At 36.3% G+C, this 25,000-nt stretch overlaps 1 long non-coding RNA gene across 1 annotated transcript in view; it reads right to left on the minus strand.

Moving 5' to 3' along the window:
* LOC135199469 (uncharacterized) overlaps positions 1–25,000 on the minus strand; it is a 46,414-nt gene that overhangs the window by 1,545 nt on the left and 19,869 nt on the right. Inside the window, exons 2-3 of the long non-coding RNA XR_010311073.1 lie at positions 18,936–19,136; positions 6,094–6,171 (exon numbers count right to left, since the gene is read on the minus strand). This is a non-coding gene — a long non-coding RNA (uncharacterized LOC135199469). The remainder of the gene's footprint in view (positions 1–6,093; positions 6,172–18,935; positions 19,137–25,000) is intronic.

The raw sequence follows: 25,000 nt of genomic DNA on the forward strand, positions 1-25,000 counted from the left end.
ACGACGCTCCTGGTTGGTTGGCTGTTGATATGCCAATCACAGGGCTGGAAACTCTCCTCGGTCTCTATCAATGAGAGTTCACATAAGCAGGATGTAGTAGGTTCCACCTCTCCACAGGGATACGTTTTTCAAAGGTATCCCTCGGGAGAGGTGGAACATAATACATCCTGCTTATGTGAACTCTCTCTCTCGAGAGAGAGAGAAACTAAGAGAGTCCAACCCTGTGATTGCCTTATCAACAGGCAATCAGGAGCGTCGTAAAGGGACTGGCGTAGACATCAGATGCACGGTTGATGTGAATCTACTATAGTCAAGTGATTGCTAGCAACATTAGCTACTAGTGACCTGTTAACTGTTTTTTTCCGAGATACTGCAGAAGGATATATTTATGAAGTTCGTCGTCTTAACTTACCTCCTCAGTGGATACTGATGTATGTACAAGAATGTAGAGACATATGATGGGTATACGTACACACATTATATATATATATATATATATATATATATATATATATATATATATACACACACACACACACATACACAAGAGCATCAACGGAAGAACCACAAGGCAGTTTGAGACTCAAGAATCATACCATGAAAGCGTGTGAACAATAAAAAGAAAATAATAATGATAAATAAAATAAAATAAATTATTCCTCATCAAGGTACTGACGTGACACAGAGCCGCCTGACTTCTCCTGAGTGATACCTACCACTAAGTCTTCTAAAAATCTGTTGTTTTTTATCCTCTACTACTTAAACGAAATCTGGTTTATTTTATTAGCAGTTTTGACCTAGCTTCTTATCTCATTCTAAATATATTTAAAACATTTTTCGACCAATTATCTTTTATTTGATTTCCAATTTTTTTCATCTTATTTTTCCTACTACGTCAACTACAATCTACTTCCATTTTTCTCGTAGAACTAGCTCGAATTTCTGCATTCCATAAACTCTTACATTTTAGATGAATTATTTTGATTTGAAGCTCTCTACCATCGCTTCGTCCCTAGTGTTTGAAATACAGGCCGCAAACTATTCGCGTTTTTATTATCTACTTAAATATCTAAATTCCTCTCTCTTTCCTTCTAGTGGTGCGTCTTATTCAACTCATCCTCTTTGACATAAGACAATTCCAGTCTTATATCTTATTAGACTTATTACATCTCCTTTCGACCAACTTTCTGCAATTTCCCCCTCAGCCTCTGTCGCCTAATGGAACCTGCTTCCTCGATCAGGGTATTCATACAAAAATAATTGTCGAAAACCAATCTTGCTTCCCGAAAGCGTCTGCAAGCACCCAAACGCCTTCCTATGCTTGTTTGTTTGTTTGTTTGTTGTATGTATGGCGTTTTTACGCCGCATGGAACCACCAGTGGTTATTCAGCAACGGGACCAACGGGTTTATTAGTGACTTCCGAACCACGTCGAGCGTGAACTTTCATCACCAGAAATACCCAGAATTCTTTGCTATTCCTTCATTGGTTAATATATATTGTTGAATTTCAATTGATTCTATTTATATGTGTAATTATTTCCTTCATAATAATTGTTTTCCAAGCTGACAATACAATTTTCACAGGGACTGTAAATCCTGCTTTTATAAAAATCTTAAGAGCTTACGTTCCCAAGCACAAATCTGTAAATTTACAGAGAAGATAATCAATTGAATAACTAGTTATAAGCAAAGGTTATATTGGGGGTATTGATGTATAAAGCTGCCTGTAAGATCCTCAATTTGCTTTCGTTTTTCGCAACGACAAATTCCTGTCAAAATAGGAATTTTTAAGAAACTTCCCTTCGTGGGGGTCACAAGCAACAATTCCTCTGAAGATTCTGGGGTAAATTGTTTTGCTGGGGTCATGAGGACATTTTCTCTGAAAATTTTTAAAAATACTTCTCTGTAAGGGGTCACACTGAACTATAGCTCTGAAACTTCTGAAAAATCTATTTGGCACAAGTAACAGTTCCTCTGACGATTCTGAGAGACATTCTACTGTAGTGGTCGTGAGGGACAACATTCCTTTTGTTTTATATTATCAACCTCTGCTAAACTATTTTGATATTATATAATTATTTGAGGATGAGACAGTGGAGATGTGAAGGTTTTAATATTGTAAATAATTCAACGGATCTAACCATCTATGGTTGTCAATAACTCAAAATAACAACAAAACGATAAGTGCCAAATTATCACAACTGTTAACACATACAAATATTCACCTATAAGTATATACTCTAGGAACTCACTATCCTATAAGGCACAATTCAAATACTATTATGACATCTGAATTGAAGCATATACATGATGAAGTCACTTGATACAAAGCAATGACAATGGGACATGATATATGAAAGAACAAGTGGATATGAGACAAAAAAAAAAAAAAATGTAAACAATTCAAGCAATTACCTAGCAATAGACAACCGTCTTTGCTTTTTTTAATTTTTTTTTATTTCAGTGCACTTGCAAGCAAAGACAACGGGCCACACTGTTCTTGTTCAGCTTTGCAAGTCAACATTTCCACACAAAAAATCTTTTTTTTTTTTTTTTTTTTTTTTTTTAAAGCGTTGTGAGGCTTTCAAAGACGACAAGACCACACATAAGCGAGTTCTATCAGCCACTCCAGCAATGTGCCTTCTGCCTGGCTTTTATACAACTGGGAGACCTCTAAACGTTTATGGCATTCTACAAGTCTTGCTAGTCGCGTCTTTAAGCGGCTCTAAACATAGCTCTCAGTCCATCTAAACATGATTCTACAATACTCTAAGCATGGTTTTTTTACTACGTCCCCTCGAAGCATTGATTGAGGAGCATCTAAGCATTTTTAATTCCTAGAAGCATGGATTATTCGGTAGCTTCAAAGCATTAGTGTTTAGCCTTTCTGAACATATTTTGCCTGTTCTGGACATAGTTTAGAACCCTCCTAAGCATAGCTGTAAAATTCTTAATAAGCGTCGGTTTTGGCACGCCTAAACATCTCTACCTTAAAAAAAATAAATATTTGGAGACCCTCACCAGAGTCTGATGGAGATCTAAGCAAAAATTGGTTATTCTAAGCAAATCTCTTCCCCCGTTTAAACACAACTTTAGTTAGCTCTAAAACAAAAGTTCTAGCTCATACAAAACAGTTTTGTAAACTCTGAAGAATATTTTGTTGAGCCCATCTACAAACAGGTTTTTTGGTGAATTCTGATCAACTTCCTAGTTTTATTTCTATACACAATTGATCATTAAGTTACCTATAGATCACAGCTGTCAGTCTGTCTAAGCTTACCATCTAGCTTTTGACACGCCTAAACATGTCGTTTGATCGATGCTAAACCTTGTGTTTAGTCTTTACAAGGGTGTACAGCACCTACGAACAGTGTTTTGCCAACCTAAACACACAGTTTCTGAAAGCTCTCAACACAGCAATTAGCCACATCAAAAACATCTAGTAGCACATCTAAACATAGCTTTTTTTATTTATTTACACAGCACTAAACACAACGGCGTTTAGCCATATACACAAACATGTAGTAGCTTCTCTAAACACAGCTTCTGGCCAATCTAACCACGAGGCACTAAACACTCTGAAGAGATACCTAGATCAACTTGACTCTGGACTTCTAAGGCAGTTTCCCCTTAATTTTAAAATTCAATGGTTTCCTTCAATTTAAAATGATTGTCAGTAAGAACTTTTTCATGGAATTAGATCATATACAAAAAGTTGTGAATTTCGGACGTGAAAAATAAATGGTTGCGGAAAAATCATTCTCCGTTTAGGGAACACAATCATTTTGCGATGGCATGTCTCGATATATAGAAATTTCCATTAATTTCTGTCAATGATGGAAAATGAATTACTGAGGGAATAGAACGCATAATGACAATTGATTTTAATAACAAAAAAATGCCTGCTGGCTCCATCAATATCACATTGGCAATTGTTAATTCACAGCTGACAGATATTCTTGTGAAGTCATTGGCTGAATTATATATAAAAAAAAAAAAATATCACAAAAGAGTGACGTCATCACTGATGAAACTCTATGGTCACAATTCTCCGTATTTAACTAATTCATACATTAAATATTAAGCCAATGAGTTACTATAAGATACTCGTTCTAACGATTAAATTAAGCATTAGTGTAAATTACCCTTAATGACGCACTAGGTTTACCAATTAGCGTCTAGTTCTAGCAATCACACTTCACTCCTAGTTAACGCAAATCAAAGTTACATGCTAGTTAATTACACCCTTATAATTAAAAAAAAAATGCCAATGTTACTGACACGCGGAAGGGTCAGATACTGGTGTTAATTCATCTTAATTGTTAGTACTAGTGCAACTGAGTCAGTCATTGCTGCTAGGGAGGTCTTGATAACGAGAATTCGCTCCTCCTGACACAGAAAAGAGAGGCGACATACTCGAGTTTGGACAGCTAAAAACGGTTAATGACACAGCAAAAACGTCACGAAACGAAGAGTCAGTCAACCAATCAATCAATCAAGCAATCAGTCCTCAAAAATATACGCTAACAGCATCTCCAGGAAAGCGAAGTAGGACACGAGTTAGTTCGGAAAGCATTTAAAAAAAAAAAGAGGAAAAAAAGAGGAAGCGACCAAACAAAAACGAAAAAAAAGAAATAAAACAGACGCCATCTTGGTTTTAGCATCGTCAGGCAGTAGTAGTATAGAGTTAATTAGTAATAGCGGTATAGCTCCTCCAACATCAAGGCAAAACAAATATATATATATATATTATGGCTGGTGACCTTGGCGCGTACATGGTCTCACCCTTGAGAGGATTCTTCCCGCGATCATGCTTGAAGCTGGTCCTCAAGGGCGACAGACGAGTAGGAGGAGGAGGAGGAGAAGGAGGAGAAGAGGGAGGAGGAGAAAGAGAAGGAGAAGAGAAGAAGAAGAAGAGGGAGAAGAAGAAGGAGAAAGAGAAGAAGGAGGAGGAGAAGAAGAAGGAGAAGGAGAAGGGGAAGGAGGAGAAGAAGAGGGAGAAGAATAAGGAGGAGGAGAGGAGGAGGAGAAGGAGGAGGAGAAGAAGAAGGAGGAAGGAGAAGAAGAAGAAGAAGAAGAAGAGAGAAGAAGAAGAGAAGAGAGGAGGGAGGAGAAGAGAAGAGAAGAAGAAGAAGGAAGAAGAGAAGAAGAATAAGGAGGAGAAGAAGAAGGAGGAGGAAAAGGAGGAGGAGAAGAAGGAGGAGGAAAAGAAGAAGAAGGAGAAGAAGAAGAGGGAGAAGAAGAAGGAGAAAGAGAAGAAGGAGGAGGAGAAGAAGGAGAGGAAGAAGGAGAAGAGGAACAAGAAGAGAAGGAGGAGAAAGAGGAGGAGGAAGGAGGAAGGAAAAGGAGGAGGAGGAGGAGGAGGAGGAAGGAGGAGGAGGAGGAGGAGAGAGGAGAGGAGGAGGAAAAGGAGGAGGAGGAGGAAGGAGGAGAAGAGGAGAGGAGGAGAGAAGGAGGAGGAAGGAGGAGGAGGAGGAAGAAGAAGGAAGGAGGAAGGAGGAGGAGAAGAAGGAGGAGGAGGAGGAGGAAGAAGAAGGAGAGGAAGGAGAAGAGAGAAGGAAGGAGGAGAAGGAAGAGGAAGAAGGAAGGAGAGGAGGAGGAGAAGAAGGAGGAAGGAAGGAGGAGGAGGAGGAGAGAAGAAGAGGAAGGAGGAGAAGAAGAGGAGGAGGAGGAAGGAGAGGAGGAGGAGGAAGGAAGGAGGAGAAGAAGAAGGAGGAGGAGGAGAAGAAGGAGAAGAGGAAGAAGAAGAAGAAGGAGGAGAAGAAGAAGGAAGGAGGAGGAGGAGAAGAAGAAGAAGAAGAAGAAGGAGGAGGAGGAAAAGAAGAAGGAGAAGAAGAAAAATGAGAAGAAGAAGGAGGAGGAGGAAAAGAAGGAGGAGAAGAAGAAAAATGAGAAGAAGAGGGAGGAGGAGAAGGAGAAGAGGAAGAAGGAGAAGAATAAGAAGGATGAGGAGGAGGAGGAGGAGAAGAAGAAGAAGGAGAAGAGGAATAAGGAGAAGAAGGAGAAGAGGAAGAAGGAGAAGAAGAAGGAGAAGAAGAAGGGGAGAGAGAGAGGGAGAGAGAGAGAGAGAGGATCACTCTTAAACAACTTACACGGGGTGTTTGTAGGATTCTTTCTCCGAGGGGTTGGACAGCAGCTTTCGCATGTCCGGATGGCTCAGCCGAACGTTGCTGGGAGGCGAAGGAATACATTATGCACACACTGTCTTTTGTATTTTTTTATTTATTTTTTATTTTTTATACTCTCTAAATGATTGATTACACACGTACAAAGTACATACTGAGTGTATACATGGGTATGCAGACGTATATTTATGCATGGATATGTGAATGTAATTTGTATGTATATATATATGTATATATATATATATATATATATATATATATATATATATATATATATATACATACAAATTTATATAAATCACGGTATCACGGTGATGTGATAATTATTCTTCATATATATATATATATATATATATATATATATATATATATATATGAAGAATAATTATCACATCACCGTGATACCGTGATTTATATAAATCATTCGAGCTACAAATGTCCTTAATATCTAATACACTCTACCTCGGAAATTGATATATTTCATATATGTACCGAAGGGGAATTTTTTAGTTGATAATATTTAATTTCGTCCCTCATGGGATCGAACCACCGTCCAACGGACAGGCACGAAATCAGGACCGACATTGACCGAATCGGTAACGTCAATTTCGGTCCTGATTTCGTGCCTCTCCGTTGGACAGTGGTTCGATCCCATGAGGGAACGAAATTATTATCAACTAAAAATTCCCCTTCGGTACATATATGAAAATATATTAATTCCGAGGTAGAGCGAATTAGATATTAAAGGACATTTGTAGCTCGAATGATATATAATATATATATATTATATATATATATATTATAATTATAATATATATATATATATATAAATAAAATATATAATTATATATATATATATATATATATATATTAATATTATATATATTTAATATTACTATATATAATTTACATATTATAGATATATAACGTATATAGATATTATATATATAAATGCACATATACATATACATACACATACATTACACACAAACACTTAAATATACGTAAGTGCACATAATGGATTAACATTTAAATGTGATATACATCAAATATCTACCTCATCAAAAAGAAATAAATAAATCTACTTGAGACTCATATACATCATGCATACACTGATTTACTTCTACAAATTAAAAATAAAAAAAAATTAAAATAAAACATGTAGTTTATACCAATCAATAACTAAGATTATTACCATTTCTTCACCACCTGAAACAGTAACAAATTAAATAGGCAAAAATACGCAGGACAATAAATATTAAAGAGATATATATATATATAAATATGATATATACTATATTATATTATATAATCACTTTCATTAATAATAAATATAATAATTATAAGTGTTGTAAGTAGGATAAGTGGGTAGATTGCAGACCACGTAAATGAATGAATGACCAGTCAATGGGGAACTTCCATTCTACATTATTCAGTAAGAAAAAGATATATATATTATTTTAAACCTAATTATTGGGGGCAAGTCTGTAGTCTCGAATGTAAACAATGTAAAAGAAAATGGGATGATCTTCTGGGTGCCAAGGGAGACAGAGATGAATTGCAAGGTAGAAAATGGGATCGCATGTGGAATTGGGGAGGGGGGGACTATGCTAAAATTTCACGCGCAGACTTTGACACCTCTTGAATGGAAGGTAAAACATTCTAATTATTGAAGAAATAGGTCATAGATCAGCACACCCAACATGGAGTCACATTGTAATATAATTGAGCCTTACCATACGCCAATAAAAACACAGGTATGGGGAGGAGTAAGTCTTGGAGGATATAATAATAGTAATTACAAAGATTAAAATGTAAAGAAATCAATCATTCTAGGGGTATGGAACTACAACTCGCTGTATTATTTGGAAACGAAAAAACATTAGGGTGTCAATGAAATTGCATATTATAATCAAAACATCATTTAAATTTTCCCTCTCACATAATAATGAAATGGAATTCATATATATAAATAAATAAAAAAAAACCTTCGTTCAGACAAGGTACACTGACATGAACAGGGTTGTTTTTCTCCTCTGGAAAACAATAAAAAAAAATGAGCCATTTGTGTGATTTATATGAATTATTTGTTTGTGCTTATTTCTACTTTGTTGTTGCTGTTGTTGTTCTTGTTGAGGGGGGGTGTGTCCACTTACTCAGTTTTAAACTATAACTCCATTATTTACATTTAATATTATTATATTCTACACATTAAATATATATATATATATATATATATATATATATATATATATATATAGAACACTTTTATGACTTCCTCATACGCTCTTACTAGTATATACCGTTGTCACCTATACGCAAATCAAGCTTTATATCTTATATATATATATAATATATACATATCTATATATATAGATATATATATATATATATATATATATAATATATATATATATATATATATCTATATATATATATATATAATATATAATATATATATCATTGACTCTTCTCTACAGCACAACTTTATACATACATCTTTTATGTCTTTATTCGTTCGCTCTTTTGAGATTTACTACCTCTCTCTCTATCTCTCTCTCTCTCTCTCTCTCTCTCTCTCTCTCTGTGTGTGTGTGTGGTGTGTGTGTGTGTGTGTGTGTGTGCGTGCGTGTGTGTGTGTGTGTGTGTACTTCGCGGAAGCATAGCTGCTTTTAATGTCTTCAACTACTCGTACTTTGACTTGTTTTACTCAGAGAGAGAGAGAGAGAGAGAGAGAGAGAGAGAGAGAGAGAGAGAGAGAGAGAGAGAGAGAGAGAGACTTTATGAGGTCTTAAAAACTACCACCAGCGCCTTTTATTTTCATTCTAATCACAGCTCGCTTTTTTTTTCTCGAAGCGTAAATTACAAAGTTCATTCGTTTAACTACAGGTAATTTACTTTCCCACCAACACCTGCGGATATCTGTATTTGTCTCCATCCGCACTTTTTTTTTTTTTCTTCAAAACGACCGAGGTTAGAGGGCTGCAAATTGGAGAAACAACACCCCATACTCACTGGAGACACAACACCACATACTTTTTTTGGAGAAACAACACCGCATACTCACTGGAGACACAACACCACATACTTTTTTTGGAGAAACAACACCACATACTCCTAGGAGAAACAAAACCTCACACTCACTGGAGAAACAACACCACATACTTTCTTGGAGGAACCAGACCTTATACTCGTTAGAGAAACAACACCACATAATCTCTAGATAAACAACACCGCATACTCATTGGAGAAACAACACCACATAGTCATTAGAGAAATAACACATCATACCCACTGGAGAAACAACACCACATACTTTTTTTGGAGGAACCAAACACAAAAACTCCAATAATGAAATCAGTGGATAGTGGTAATTATAGGGGCATTAAATTGACGTCCCATACTTTGAAGATACTGGAAAGGATGATAGATGCTAGACTGAGAGAAGAAGTACAAATAGGTAAAGAGCAGATGGGATTTATGAAGGGAAGGGGAACAACAGATGGTATATTTTGTCTGAGGCAACTAATGGAGAAATTCAGGGAAAGGCAAAGGGACCTACATATGGTATTCATTGACCTTGAAAAGGCTTATGACCGAGTCCCGAGACAAGAGGTATGGAGAAGTCTGAGGGAGAAGATGGTGCCAGAGAAGTATGCGCGATTGATACAAGAATGTACCGGAATGTATTTACCAGAGTGAGGAGCAGTGTTGGGGAGGCAGAGGGTTTTGAGGTGAGAGTAGGATTACACCAGGGGTCGGCTTTGAGCCCATTTATCTTTAACATAGTGATGGATGTTATAACAGAGGAAGTAAGGGAGGCAGTATTGTATGCGGATGATATTGTTCTGTGTGCAGAGAGCAGGGAAGATCTGGAAATGAAATTGGAAAGATGGAGACAAGTACTGGACTGAGGACAGAGGAATGAGAATAAGTAGATCTAAGACAGAATATATGTGTACCACCACTGAGGGGGATGATAGAGAAAGTATTCAGCTTGGCGGAGAGCAAATAAAGAGAGTTAAGTTTAAGTATTTGGGATCTTTTTTTTAATGCTGGAGGAAGTATGGAAGAAGAAGTATATAAAACATCGGGTACAGGCAGGCTGGAACAACTGGAGAGCAGCCTCTGGAGTTCTTTGTGACAAAAGAGTACCGCTTAGGTTAAAAGGAAAATTTCACAAGACGGTGGTAAGAACAGCAATGCTGTATGGTACAGAAGAAACAGCAAGCATGAGAAAAACAGAGCAGAAGAAGATGGATGTGGCAGAAAGGAGAATGCTTAGGTGGATGCCTGGGGTAACAAGAGAAGATAGGATCAGAAATGACTACATAAGGGGGTCGACTAAGGTGGTGGAAGTATAAAAGAAAGTGCAGGAGGGGAGGCTGAGATGGTATGGACACCTGTAGAGGAGAGATGAGGACCACGCTGGGAGACATACTATGGGGATGGAGGTTCAAGGAAGAAGAAGAAGAGGGAGACCAAGAAAGAGATGGAAGGACTGTGTGAGAGGAGACTTACATGAGAAGGGAATTGATGAGGCAGAAGCGCAGGATAGAAATAGATGGAAACGGCGACCCCATATAAAAATGGGAACCAGCTGGGAAGAAGAAGAAGAATGAAATCAGTGGATAACAGCACCACTTCTCATGGCTTCGGAACTCTATCCCTACCTCTCTTTTCCCGGATTCTGCAAACCTTTTCACCTCTAAACTTTCCAAGGAATGATTTTAATCCAACAGATAACATTTTGGAATTCGCATCTTCTATATTCCCGCAACTACTACAAGAATTTATGCGCCTTCAGCCCTCGTGGCATATTCCGGTATTCTCAATGATCCTCTGTGTTCCTTTAAAAAAAAAAATCAACCGCATAAAAAAAATTCCCCGTCATCAGCAAGCTTCCTAGCGAGCATTTGCATGCTTGGAGGTGGGGGGAGGGGGGGGGGGGGTTGGAGTGCATTTGCCAAAAAGCATGGCTCCCTTTTAGTGAGGAAGACGACACCATCATCTTGTAAAATATTCAGTGGGCTGTCAGACGCTGCCAAAAAACGGTGTACTATATATTTACTATATACTACACATTCGCAGGAAACGCGCTGGGGTATTATAATATACTACAGTAAGGGATGGTTATAGTATACGAATTATATATGTATACATATATGTATTTATGTATGTATATATGTGTACGTGTATGCTTGTATGTATATGTATGTATGTATGTATGTATATATATATATATATATATATATATATGAGTTTGTATATATGTATTTATATAGTATAAGTATACCCACACACATATACACATACATACAGGTACACATAGTGCATACACACACACACATATATATATATATATATATATATATATATAGTATATTATATATATATATGAGTTTGTGTACTATATGAATGTATTTATGTATGCATATGTACACACACATATAAATATATATATATATATATATATATATACATATATATATATAAATTTATTGACATCTACATTCATATACCCATACACACACAAACACATACACGCATATAAGCGCTCCTAAAACACGCGTGAACACAAGAACATAAAACAACATACAATTGCGCAAACCCTACATAGCGCAAAACCATCATAAACATACAAACATGACCGTTCTTCATATCGTCGTCCATTTATTCTATTCGAGAGAGTATAAAGTGTATCTCAATAAAGTAGGAAAACCTCTCTCTCTCTCTCTCTCTCTCTCTCTCTCTCTCTCTCTCTCTCTCGTAAAATATCTAAGTACAAATCACGGAGGGTTTTGTAATTGTATTCTATTTTTAATAATAACAACCGAGTGGATCTTTCTTGTTTGTCCGCCCCGGGTGGGGCCGTGGTAGGTAGGGGGGATCGTGAGGCTAGGGGAGACGAGACACACCCACCCACTTTCCTTCTGAAAACCTGTTTGTCCACCCCGGGTGGGGCAGGGTTGGAAGGGGGGGGGGGGGGGGGAACGTGACGCGAAGCGCCGGGTTCTAGCACAGAGCTCATAATCTAATACTCGGTTTACCTTTCCGGAAGACTGGTTTCATTTTCACTTTAAGTTTATCGTCTTTTTTCAGCAAAACTTTGTTATTCTTCTAACTTTCAAAAGAACTCTTGAATCTTTCCCCCCAAAAAGGGAAAACTTGAAGCGCTTTCATTGATCAATACAAAAGTTTTCACAACTTTCCCGAAAAAATAAAAAAAATAAAAATTAAAAAAAGGTGAATCACTTTCAGGCCATCTAGGAACGCCTGTCAGGCTACGACTTCTCACTCTACACCTCGCGAGCGGTTCCTAACGTATTTCATCTCCCTTCTACCAGGCTTTGGATATCATCTCCTGCCTCTGTGTTCCCATTTCACATGAATTTCATTCTTCCCTTCGCAGTTTCTCTATATCCTTCGAGACTGGGCTAGAAAAGGGTTATGAGAGTAGTCTCAAGCAAAAGCAATGCGCTCAAGCTTTCTGCACAGCTTGTAACGCTGTATGACACGCTCAGTCACGGCCCGCCGGTGGCCTGTGTTGTTGGCACCTAACTTTAACCTTTAATAATATCAAAAGTACTGAGGCTAGAGGGCTGCAATTTGGTATGTCTGATGATTGGAGGGTGGGCGATCAACATACCAATTTGCAGCCCTCTAGCCTCAGTAGTTTTTAAGATCTGAGGGCGGATGAACGGACAAACAGCCATCACTAAAAATTGGATGGACTTCCCGACGAAAGACCAACTTCAAGTCGGAGAATTTTTCTTAGATCTCTGTATCTCAATTAAACTTTTCGAACTCGGATTCGGAATCTTGCATACGAGAGAGAGAGAGAGAGAGAGAGAGAGAGAGAGAGAGAGAGAGAGAGAGAGAATCTTTAAATTTCAAACCCTCATTCCATATACAAACAAACACATGAACTCACACAATTTGCAAGTATACTCAAACAAGCACACGCAAACAATTTTCAAATACACAAACACATAATTGCAGACACACAATTTGCAAGTACACACCCACGCACATACAAACAAGCGCACAAATACATAAACACAATTTGTAAGTAGGCCTAATTTTAAATTTGGATATCTAGTTCTTGACGCATTCAATATTTACGTTAAATAAGTTAATAAGAAATAATAATAAAAATAATTTTTTAAATAATAATATAATAATAATAATAATAATAATAATAATAATAATAATAATAATAATAATTTTGACTAATACATCTCAAATGTCAAAACCCACTAAAATAATTGTTTTCTAAATATTAATTTCTTCAATGCAAACTAAAATGAAATGCAAAATATTTAGAAAAATTTCTTTCTATAACATTAATTTCTTCAAAGCGAACAAAAAATAAATTGAAAGTATTTATAATTACTTTTTTGTGGAATGCTCAATTCTTCAAAGCAGACAAAAGAATTTAGGAATATTTATTGTAATTTATTACAAAATATTAATTTTTTTCCAAAACGGACAAAAAAATGAAATAAAAAAAAAGTCAGAGAATTCTCTCGCACAACAAACAATAAAATGGGAAACGTCTGAATTAGACTCAAGACATTAAAAATAACAGACTTTCTGTTCGTCTTCTATCTTTTCAAGATATAAATAAGATAGCTAGTCTAGGTTGATCCTAAACCTTCACGAATATTATTAATTAATAATATATAAGTCAGATTCTTGAAGGATTTACAACAAGGAGTTGGAATATTATAGAAATAAATCTGACAATAATACATTTATGAAAAGCTCTGAGCAGCAAAACTTAACTTTGGGGTAGGGGTAGGTCATTGCACCGTTGACATCACGCCAGGCCCCAGCTCCCCCCACACCCCCCCCCCCCCCCCCACCCACGTACGACCCTGGGGGAGCCAGCCACATGATGTCATCACCAAGCTGACGAACACATCATATATATATATATATATATATATATATATATATATATATATTGTATATATATATACAGCTACAGCATATTTATTATGTTTATAGTTACAAATTTGCATATATATATATATATATATATATATATATACAGCTACAGCTATATTTATTATGTTTATAGTTACAAATTTGCAATAAGATTGAATGAGATAACTTGTAATATATATATATATATATATAATATATATATATATATATATATATATACTATATATATAAATATTACAAGTTATTAAATCTTATTGCAAATTTGTAACTGTAAACGTAACAGGCCATGAAATGCTATATAACTGCAAGAGTTTCATTTACACAAATACAACACTAATGTTCCTCATACAACCACACCCAAAATAAAAAACACATAAAATAAAATAACATAATTATACTAAAAATCTACAATAGTCCCTGAAAAGTGGTGCGCCATTCCCGTAGACATTCTCGAGAACCTTGTTAGTTTTATTTTTTTTTATTATTATTATTTTTTTTTTTTTATTATTGACTACAGCAACCTTTGTTTACGGCGAGTGCATCCCAATTCCGAGTGCTTTTAATAACCTAGCGTTTTCCGGAGCCTCCTGAGTTGTAAACAAGGAAATGCTTGGAAATGTTGTTGTTGTTGGTGGTGGTGGTGATGGTGTTGTTGTTGTTTATGCCTCTGTTAACCCTGCTTGGACCAGGGACATTTTTTCTTTCACTTTGTTTGTAAACAACGTCTGACAAGGATTACAAGAGAGAGAGAGAGAGAGAGAGAAGAGAAGGGGGGGGTATGACGAGGAGGGATGAGAGAGAAGACAAAGTGCAAGAATATGAAAAAAGGAAAAGTAGCAATGAACGCATGAAAAAAAAGAGACAGAAGAGAGACGAGAGAGAGAGAGAGAGAGAGAGAGAGAGACAATCAACCCACTTTTATCAGCAGCTGGAAATTTAATAGAATTTTGATTAGCGAATTATGTAATACGAGTTTCCTACGGCTAATGCCCCATGGGGGTTGGGGGTTGGGGGTGGGGTGGGGGTTGGGGGGGGGGATTGGAAATCCTACCCTCCCCCCCCCCCCAACATCCCCCCCCTGGGCCCGAATTGAAAAAGGCGCCTAATCTTTAATTAACATCGTCTTTATGAGCCACTTCATCACCCTATTTCACCAGGGCCATAATCATTTTCATAAACTGTATCGGGACCACTTTTTTTTTTTTTGGGGGGGGGGGGGGGACTACATTTTTGGGGGACCACTTTTTTTCTGGGAGCACTTTTTTCTGGGAGCACTTTTTCTCTGGGACCACTTTTTCTCCGGGACCACATTTTTTTCCGGGACCACTTTTTTCAGGACCACTTTTTTCCGGGACCACTTTTTTCCGGGACCACTTTTTTTAGGGGGACAAATATTTTTTGGGGGGAGGACCACTTTTTTTTATCTGGGACCACTTCTTTGGGGGACCACTTTTTATCCAGGACCAATTTTTTCCCGGAAAACACTTATTTTTGGGACTATTTTTTTTTTCTTTTTTTTTTAATCCTCGTAACTTAAAATTTTAACGGCGCCCATAACGGCTTAAGTGCACCTTACGCGGTATACTGTAGGCAATCCGCGCCTACATGTGTGTACATATAAACGCGCACATACTATAGAAATACATTCATATAACTATACTTTACACTAACACACACTTTGTTTACATACACATATACACATACAAGCTTATGCGATGTACACACAGGCATACACACAGCATACAAACACCAATATGACGCCCACGGAAAATAGACTTCTATAAGTGTCTCGTTAATGCCCACGAAAGGGAGTAAATAAAACCGCTGACCACCGCGAGAGTATACCGCACGCGAGACGCCATGTTACCACTCCATTCCAGTTCCTGGGAAGGGGGATTCCGTCGCCTCAGGGGTCGGTGGGTGGGGTAGGGGAGGGATGGAGTAAGGAGGGAATAGGGAAAGAGGTAACGAAGATGGGAGGGATGGGATGGGACTAGAGAGGAGAAGGAGGGCAAAAGAAGAGAGAGAGAGAGAACCCGGGCATTAGACGCACTGTAAATCTGACAATGATTACAAAGCCAGTTCGCTGCATTTTTTTTTCAAGAATTTGTGAAACGAACTGAAAGATACACGAAGATTCTTTTTTTTAAAGGTTCGTGAAACGAACAGAAAGAAGAAATAATGTTTTTTTTTCAGATTTCCTGAAGCAAATAGATTTTTTTAAGGATTCCTGAAACGAACAGGAAGAAGGAATGATATATTTTTTTCAAAATTCCTAAAACAAAAAGATATTTTTAATAACTCCTGAAACGAATAGATAGAGGAAATAAGATTTTTTCGGAATTCCTGCAAAAAAAAAAAAAAAAAAAAAAAAAAAAAGTTTTGTCAGAATTCCTGACAAAACGTTTTTTTTTTTTTTTTTTGTCAGAATTCCTGAAGCAAATTTTTGTCAGAATTCCTGAAACAAAAAAAAAAACATCTTTTTGTCAGAATTCCTGAAACAAAAAGAAAAAAACATTTTTGTCAGAATTCCTGAAACAAAGCAAAACAAAGTCGCAAAAAAATCTCAACTACAAAATAAAAAAAATAAATAAATAAGCTCGCGTCCTTTTTAAGCCGGCTCTGAGAGAGAGAGAGAGAGAGAGAGTACCTCCGTTACATTTCCCGGACGACACGGAACCGCCAAATAACGTCATGGCATAATTGACATGCCATGGCGTCAACGGGGGGGGTGGGGGGGGATAATGATGACGCCACAATTGCGTCAATCAAGGGGGACCAGCAGTGACGTCATAATTACGTCAATCAGGACGCGAAAGTCTTTTCCTCTGACATTACAAAAAAAAAAAAAAAAAAAACTAGACTTATTTTCTTTACACGCAAAACAAGTCGGAAGTGACATATGAGTCTTCGTCCTGAGATCGATCTCCGGGCGGGGGCGGAGAGGAGAGGGTGGGGTGGGGTGGGGGGGGAGGGGGAATATAAACGATGTGTGAATAGCCATTTCTATTTATTCTTTATTCGTATTTGCTAGTTTTTTTTTTTTAATATACTTCCTTCCACAGCCAACTGGCCACCTGGTACATATTTCGTTCTTGGGCCGACTTGGACATAAGGTTTTATATCCCCCCACGTGGGATCGAACTCGGCTACATGGCAAATATATATATATATATATATATATATATATATATATATATATATATATATATATATATGTGTGTGTGTGTGTGTGTGTGTGTGTGTGTGATTGTGTGTTTTATTAAGGACTGTGTGACTCCGTCTGTGTATACATATGTATATAGTAATATGTATGTGTTTATATAATACTGTATACATAACAATAATCATCAACTGTATGCATGTATACGTCTGTATCTTTATAGTTTTATCCACACCAAGGCTTCTTTACACTTTGTTGCCATTACGGACACATATATTGTAAACCAGAGGACAAAATCAACATAGGCAAGTAATACTTGCATCTAAATCAACATAGGCAAGTAATATTTGTATCTAAATCAACAAAGGCAAGTAATGTTTGCATCTAAATCAACATAGGCAAGTAATATTTGTATCTAAATCAACATAGGCAAGTAATGTTTGTATCTAAATCAACATAGGCAAGTAATATTTGTATCTAAATCAACATAGGCAAGTAATATTTGTATCTAAGTTTCATAGATAGTTGCCATGTAGAGCAATTAAAGGTAAACTAGGTATTAATGTGGAGCATTACACATAAAAACAATTTGATGTTACTGACTTTTGTCTCAGTGTACATAGGCAAACACTAAATATTCTAAGTATATAGGTCATTTCTAAACATAGGAGGAAAGTGCTGTGTTATTATCGCCCTTGGATCTGTGTGTACATAGATGAATAATATATATTTTGGGTATTTGTTAACTTCTAAACATAGAGGCACCTTGTCTCTTTGGACATAGAAGAACCCTAACGATACTATAGTATACCTTACTAAAAACTGAAGACATTTCTTTCTATTTCACATGTGTACATAGTTGTGTCCTGCGTAATAATTCAACTTGGATTACTAGCAATTAAGTTTCTCACTTATATTCGCCCTACATATAAATAGACACGTACTAAATCATGTTAAATAAATCTAATGTACGTAGATATGACCTAAGATTACTTAACATAGTGTATGCAAACCTTACTAATAAAGGATTACTACTTAGAGTGTACACAGAGTATAGTGTACTGAATATGGTGAACACAGATACACTAAGAAAAGTTACCTAAACATAGGAAAGTAGTTGGGTTACTATGTTATGTAAATAATGATTAAAAAGGCTACATAAAGAATGTGCATAAATTTGTACTATGTGATCTATGGATATTTAGTAGTCCAACTTAAGACATATTAAGTAAAAGTAACTTAATAGCGTACAAAGATTAGTTAAAAAATGCTCATAGTAAATATGTCATCAAATGAAGAAATAATTCCAGAATTATGTAACTGTACAAATATAGTTATTTTTTAGAGATCTATTTTAGCAGTTATATAACTGTCGATTTTATCCATTAAAATGTGTATAAAGTAAGTGTAACTAACTCTATTGCACATAGAGAGTAAGTACTCTAGTGTATGATGACACACTAACTATAGATAACTAGAACAGTGTCAGGCACATAGTAAGTATTCTAGCCTATAATGACATATGTTGACTAAAGAAACCAAAAACAGTGTACAGTAACGCTCAAAAGTATCATCACCATTACAAACCTAAACACACACTAAAATAAAGCACAACTAACTCTAATATACTCTTTGAAAAAAGGTCAAGGTCAACCATAACAACACACTAAGGGGGCTAACTCTCAAAATTTACCTGGAGTCTTCCCGCTGTTCGGGGTTGGAGAACATGGGACTGCGCACGTCGGGTTGGCTGAGGCGGGCCGACCCGCCCATCGCAGCGCTCAGCATCTTGCGGTTGTTGTTGTTGTTGTTGTTGTACGGGTGTTGTACAGGGAGTGATGGACGGCTAAGGTTCGATTGACACACTCGCCACTACAGGCTTCGACGACACTACCTGCGGAAGGGACAGAAGGAGGAAAGTTATTACTTAAAAAGTTGAGTATATCTCAGTTTAACCAGACTACTGAGCCGATTAACAGTTCTCCTATAAAGGGTTGGCCTGAAGGATTAGATAGTTTTACGTGGCTAGGAACAAATCGGTTACCTAGCAAAGGGACCTACAGCTTATTGTGGGATACGGACTACATTATATCGAGAAATTAATTTCTAATCGCCAGAAACAAACTCCTCTGTTACTTAAAGGTCTTTTGGCATTTAAATGGAGCCATGACTAGTCAGCATTACAATACAGGTATTTAAAAAGTTAGCGTTAAAATGAGGCCATTTGCTATTTCAGCATTAAAATACAAAAAACTTTACATTAGCGTTAAAATACGGCCATTTAATGACACCATTAAAATAAGGCCATTTAATAAGTCAGCATTAATCACAGTCATTAGATACGTTGGCATTAAGTAGTGTCATTGAATATGCTAGTATTAAAATACGATCATTTAACGTCATTGATAAAAATAGTCCTTGCATATGTTAGCATCAAAATTCAAGTCATCTGATTGCTGGCATTAAAATAATTCCCTTTCAATCGTTTGTCATTGAAACCCTGGTGTTTGGTAATATGTTGGCATTACAGTGAGGCCAAGCGGTAGACTGTTGGCAATAATATTATGTCATTCAGTTACCTGCTGCTGGCGATACTGCTAGGTTATCTAGTAGTATATCTGGGCATTAAAATTGGCATTAAAATACATGCTGGCTTTAAATTCAGTCATTCAGTATCTGATCACTTTAAATTTCAGTCATTCAATATCTTTTCACTTTAAATTTCAGTCATTCAATATCTTTTCACTTTAAATTTCAGTCATTCAATATCTGTTCACTTTAAAAATCAGTCATCCAATATATGTACACTTAAAAATTCAGTATAGGCCTAAAAAAATATTTAGGAATCTCCTTTGAATCTTCCTTCACCTCCTTATACACCTTCTTCCTACTCGTTTTGACATATACTACAGTCAACTATGAGGAGGGGGTACGGGGGAAGGGGGAAGGGGGTGGGGGGTAAGTCAACACTAGCTGCCAAGTATTCGCTACATGACGAGGAGTGGTTACTGTCATATATACGCTCGCTTTTTTTTTCCGAGACGAATTCTATCTTTACGACTGCTCTAGCGTCTGGTCCTGCTGATAGCATTAGAGGGTATAAGTTTATCTTGATATGTCCTCTGCTTCTTCTTCTTCTTCTTATTCTTTTATAAAGGTGACTAAGATGGTTAGTGCGTTCTACGCGCTTTGCAGAGCGTGACTGACAGCATTCTGTTGAGAGGGAGCGTTCCATTCTCCTTGCTAGGAACTTCTGAATGGTCTTGTCACTCTGTTACTTGTGTCGACGATCGTAAGTTTAATTATTGCTTGTGTCGACGATCGTAAGTTTAATTATTGCTTGTGTCGACGGTCGTAAGTTTAATTATTGCTTGTGTCGACGGTCGTAAGTTTAATTATTGCTTGTGTCGATATTCGTGAGTTTAATTATTACTTGTATCGACGATCATAAGTTTGATTTAAGCTGTCCACTTTATTTTAGATGAACATGCCATTATATAACCCTATGTACGTCAGACTTGTACTGAAAAGTCGTAATCTATGTACGAATGTATTACTGTATAGTATAGTATATATATATATATATATATATATATATATATATATATATATATATAGATAGATAGATATATAGATAGATAGATAGATAGATAGAAGATAGATAGATAGATAGATAGATAGATATAGACATAGCTATATAACTATTATTTGATATATTCTTTTTAATTATGTCTTTTTCCACACACAAGAGGCAATTTAATCCAGCGATTGGCCAAGTAAGGTTTGTTCCACAGTTATGAGTCGGTAATATAATAATAATAATAATAATAATAATAATAATAATAATAATAATAATAATATAATATATAATAATTATTATTATTATTATTATTATTATTATTATTCTTTCCCCAGATTGGATCTTTCTGCCTATTCACAAAAAAAAAAAAAAAAAAAAAAAACAAGAAAAGGGTCAACAGAACTGACCCCAGTCTTCAACAGACAACTAACTATTCAACAGAAACCAAACACAGACGCAACTCGTAGCCCCGGCATCACCACAAGACAAAGAAGCGTCCACTGGTCGCCCTGACATTTAACCGAACCGAAGTTATCAATTATTTCTCCTTAACCTTTCACGGTCGGGATGCAGGACTCCATTTTTGGAGAGACAGAGGAGAGGAATTAGACGTTGGTGGTGAAAAGCAAAGTATAGTTCAGAGGAATTGTCATGATTTTTTTAGGTCTTTAGAGCGAGCAGGTCACTTGAGCCAAAAGCCGTGATCAAATTAACACATTATTAATTGTTAATAATATTAGGAAAGTTTAACCAGACTAAAGCTGGTTCACTTAAGGTAGATTCTTGGATGAGCCTTATTCTTACGAGACGTTTGTTTGGCGGCCGCTGATTGGCGGGTACCGGGAGGTAGGCAGCTCCCAGCCAATCAGCGGCCGCCAAACTAACGTCTCGTAAGAATAAGGCTCATCCAAGGATCTACCTTAAGTGAACCAGTTATAGTCAGCTGACTACATAAGATGCAGATGAAGGGAGTTGACAAATGACAGTAGTTGCATAAGACATGAACAAGATCGAAATGTAAAGGTAGTTAGATGAGATATACAATGAATTAAGAATTGAAAGTAGCTACATGAGATATATAATGAATTGAGTATCGAAAGTAGCTATATGATATACAATGTGATGAGAATTGAGAGTAGTTAGATGAGATATACAATGAATTGAGAATTGCAATAAATTCCGTACTACACAGAGGACCACAAAATCCAGAATTTGAAAAGGTTAGTAAAATCCAGAATTTATGGACTGAAAATAAATTCCGAAGGTTGAAGTCTTAACTTTTCAATATGAGAATAAGCAATTGAATATATATAGCAGCAATAAATTCCGGAAATCAACGGGAACAACAAAATTTCATTTTTAATTGCAGCAATTAATTTCATTTTTGACGGCAGCAATAAATTACAGAAGGTACTTGGAGCAATAACTTACAATTTTAAGTGGAGCAATAAATTCCAGAATTTATTGCTCCTAAATAAACGGAGCAAGATTCAAGAATTTAAATGGAGCAATAAATTCCAGAACATAAACGATGAATTTACAGTGCAACAAATTCCAATTTTAATTGGAGCAACAAATTCCAGCAGGTAAACAGAGCAATCTTTTCCAAAACTGATTTCCAGAATTTCAACATAACCAATAAATTCCAAAATTTAAATGACAATGAATTCCAGAATTTAGACGGAACATTAAACTCCAGAATTTACACCAATCAATAAATTCCAGAATTTATAGAATTTACTGCAGAAGTGAAGGAATCTGTAAGTTGAAAAATGCCAATAAATTCCATAGTTAGAATGATAAAATAGAGAACATAAATCCCAGAATTTTAAAGGTTGAAAAGAGAAAGAACAATATTCACTGGAATCCAGAAGCTGACATCTCTCTCTCTCTCTCCCTCTCTCTCTCTCTCTGTCTCTCTCTCCACCTACTATAAATTTGTGTGCTCGAGATTTACATATCTCCCAATTATAACAACGATTCCTTGGATAACGTCGTAAAATGTCTCTCTCTCTCTCTCTCTCTCTTGTGTATCGACCCTCTGACTTGTCCTTCGAATAATCGGAAATGTCTCTCCGTTGTACCTACAGATAATTTAGCTCAGTTTCAAGAACGTCAAAAACTCTCTCAGGAGTCTTTAGAAATTACACATAAGTGAAAAATGCCATCATATAATAAAATATGTTATTATTATTATTATTATTATTATTATTATTATTATATCAACATTACACGCAAATTCATAACAGTTGTATTGCCTTTGTGCTTCGAGGTTTTAGTTTTATATGCATATATATATATATATATATATATAATATATATATATATATATATTATATATATGCATATAAAACACGCGTCGCCACAGAAACTATAGGTAACGCTCAAGAAAAATAAAAAAATCCCACCATTCATATTATCCAAGCCATGAAATTCCCAGACACAACTCAGGCAGAAGAAGATTTACACTGTATATTTCCCTCCCCCACCCCTTTCTCCTCCCCCCCCCTCCCCCCACCCCTAGACCATGCCGCCTCTGTCTCTGTCTGTCTGTCTCTCTCCCGTAAAGTTCCAACATGGACATTCCTTCCTCATGCAAATGAGGCCGGATGTACATAGCCGAGTTTATTTAAAATCCGAAATATATATATATATATATATATATATATATATATATATATATAGAGAGAGAGAGAGAGAGAGAGAGAGAGAGAGAGAGAGAGAGAGAGAGAGAGATTTCAGGATCGCTTCAGCGAACCACCCCCTTTTCATTTATTGAAGTTCTTCTCTCCTGCTCTACATTTCTTCTCCTCGTTCCCCCACCCTACCCCCAACTCCAATCGTTTCTTCCCCTCCTCCTCCTCCTCACATCCTCTGAGCTGGAGGGAGACTGAGGATAAAGTTGGAGAAAGATGCAATAACAACGATTCCAAATCAATTTGCAAGTCATGCCGGTAAAATATCTAGCTAGACGTATCATTATTATTATCATTTGTGCCAGTCAATACATCTAAGCAGACGTATCATTATATTATTATTATTATTATTATTATTATTACTACTACTACTATCACTGTGGCAGTAAATACGCCTAAGCAGGAGTATTATTATTATTATTATTATTATTATTATTATTATTATTATTATTATTATTATTATTATTACTGTGGCAGTAAATACACCCAAGCAGGCGTATTATTATTATTATTATTATTATTATTATTATTATTATTATTATTATTATTATTATTATTATTATTATCATTATTATCAAATTAATCAGATGAGACGATTTAAAATACCAAGACCTTCCAGAATGTGTAAACACGAACGAAAACGGAATTCAACAGTTTAATCGAAAATAAACACGACTAATCAAATAACAAACACAGAAACAACAACTTTTAAAGTCGCAAAAAACACAATTGGACGCACAAACAATGATTATCCCACGAAATTGGACAAGCTATACTAGTACACAGTGCCCGACGCGCAGATAATAATAATAAGCTCTCTGTATTAAAAAAGGTGGTACATAAGTTGTCCCTATCTAAAGCGCTGCTAGACAATCCTCTAAAGCATTTCGCATCGTCAAACTTACTCATTTTTACTGGCTAATTAAAACTACTAGATTTTACTGGCTAAAAATAATAGAAGTCAAAATACATTAAAGAGGTGTATATAAGTTTATATGTAACTCTAAAGTATGCTTTGCTCTAGGAATCGACGGCATTTCGCATCGTCAAAACCCACAGTACCGCCTCAGATCATTTTACTGCTTCCAGGGGAAGACGTCACTTCTCTAGCGTCGGCTCGTAACAAAAAAACATGGAGGGAGGGAGGAATGTCTCAAAAGAGTTGCCAAATACTTCCACTTTTTGGAGGAATTCCTCCGCCTGTAGTTCTTCCCGAATCGGTGCCAAGGGCTTCGCACGACGTTGGCGACCCTTTGCAACAGTTTCCCTAGTACCCTCACGTAGGTGAAATGCCAGTAGACGAACAGCAGCAACAACAAAAACAAACGAAAAGGGCAAATAGCAACTCGAGACGATTTCGTCGCGCGATTGGGTCTTTACGGACACAGGGTGTCCATAAAGTCCCAGTACCATTACCAGTATTTATCAATAACAATGGTACTGGGACTTTATGGACACCCTGCAGCACTAACGAGAGTAGAG

The sequence above is a fragment of the Macrobrachium nipponense genome, chromosome 25 (genome assembly GCF_015104395.2).
Source record: "Macrobrachium nipponense isolate FS-2020 chromosome 25, ASM1510439v2, whole genome shotgun sequence".
NCBI classification, from domain to species: domain Eukaryota; kingdom Metazoa; phylum Arthropoda; class Malacostraca; order Decapoda; family Palaemonidae; genus Macrobrachium; species Macrobrachium nipponense.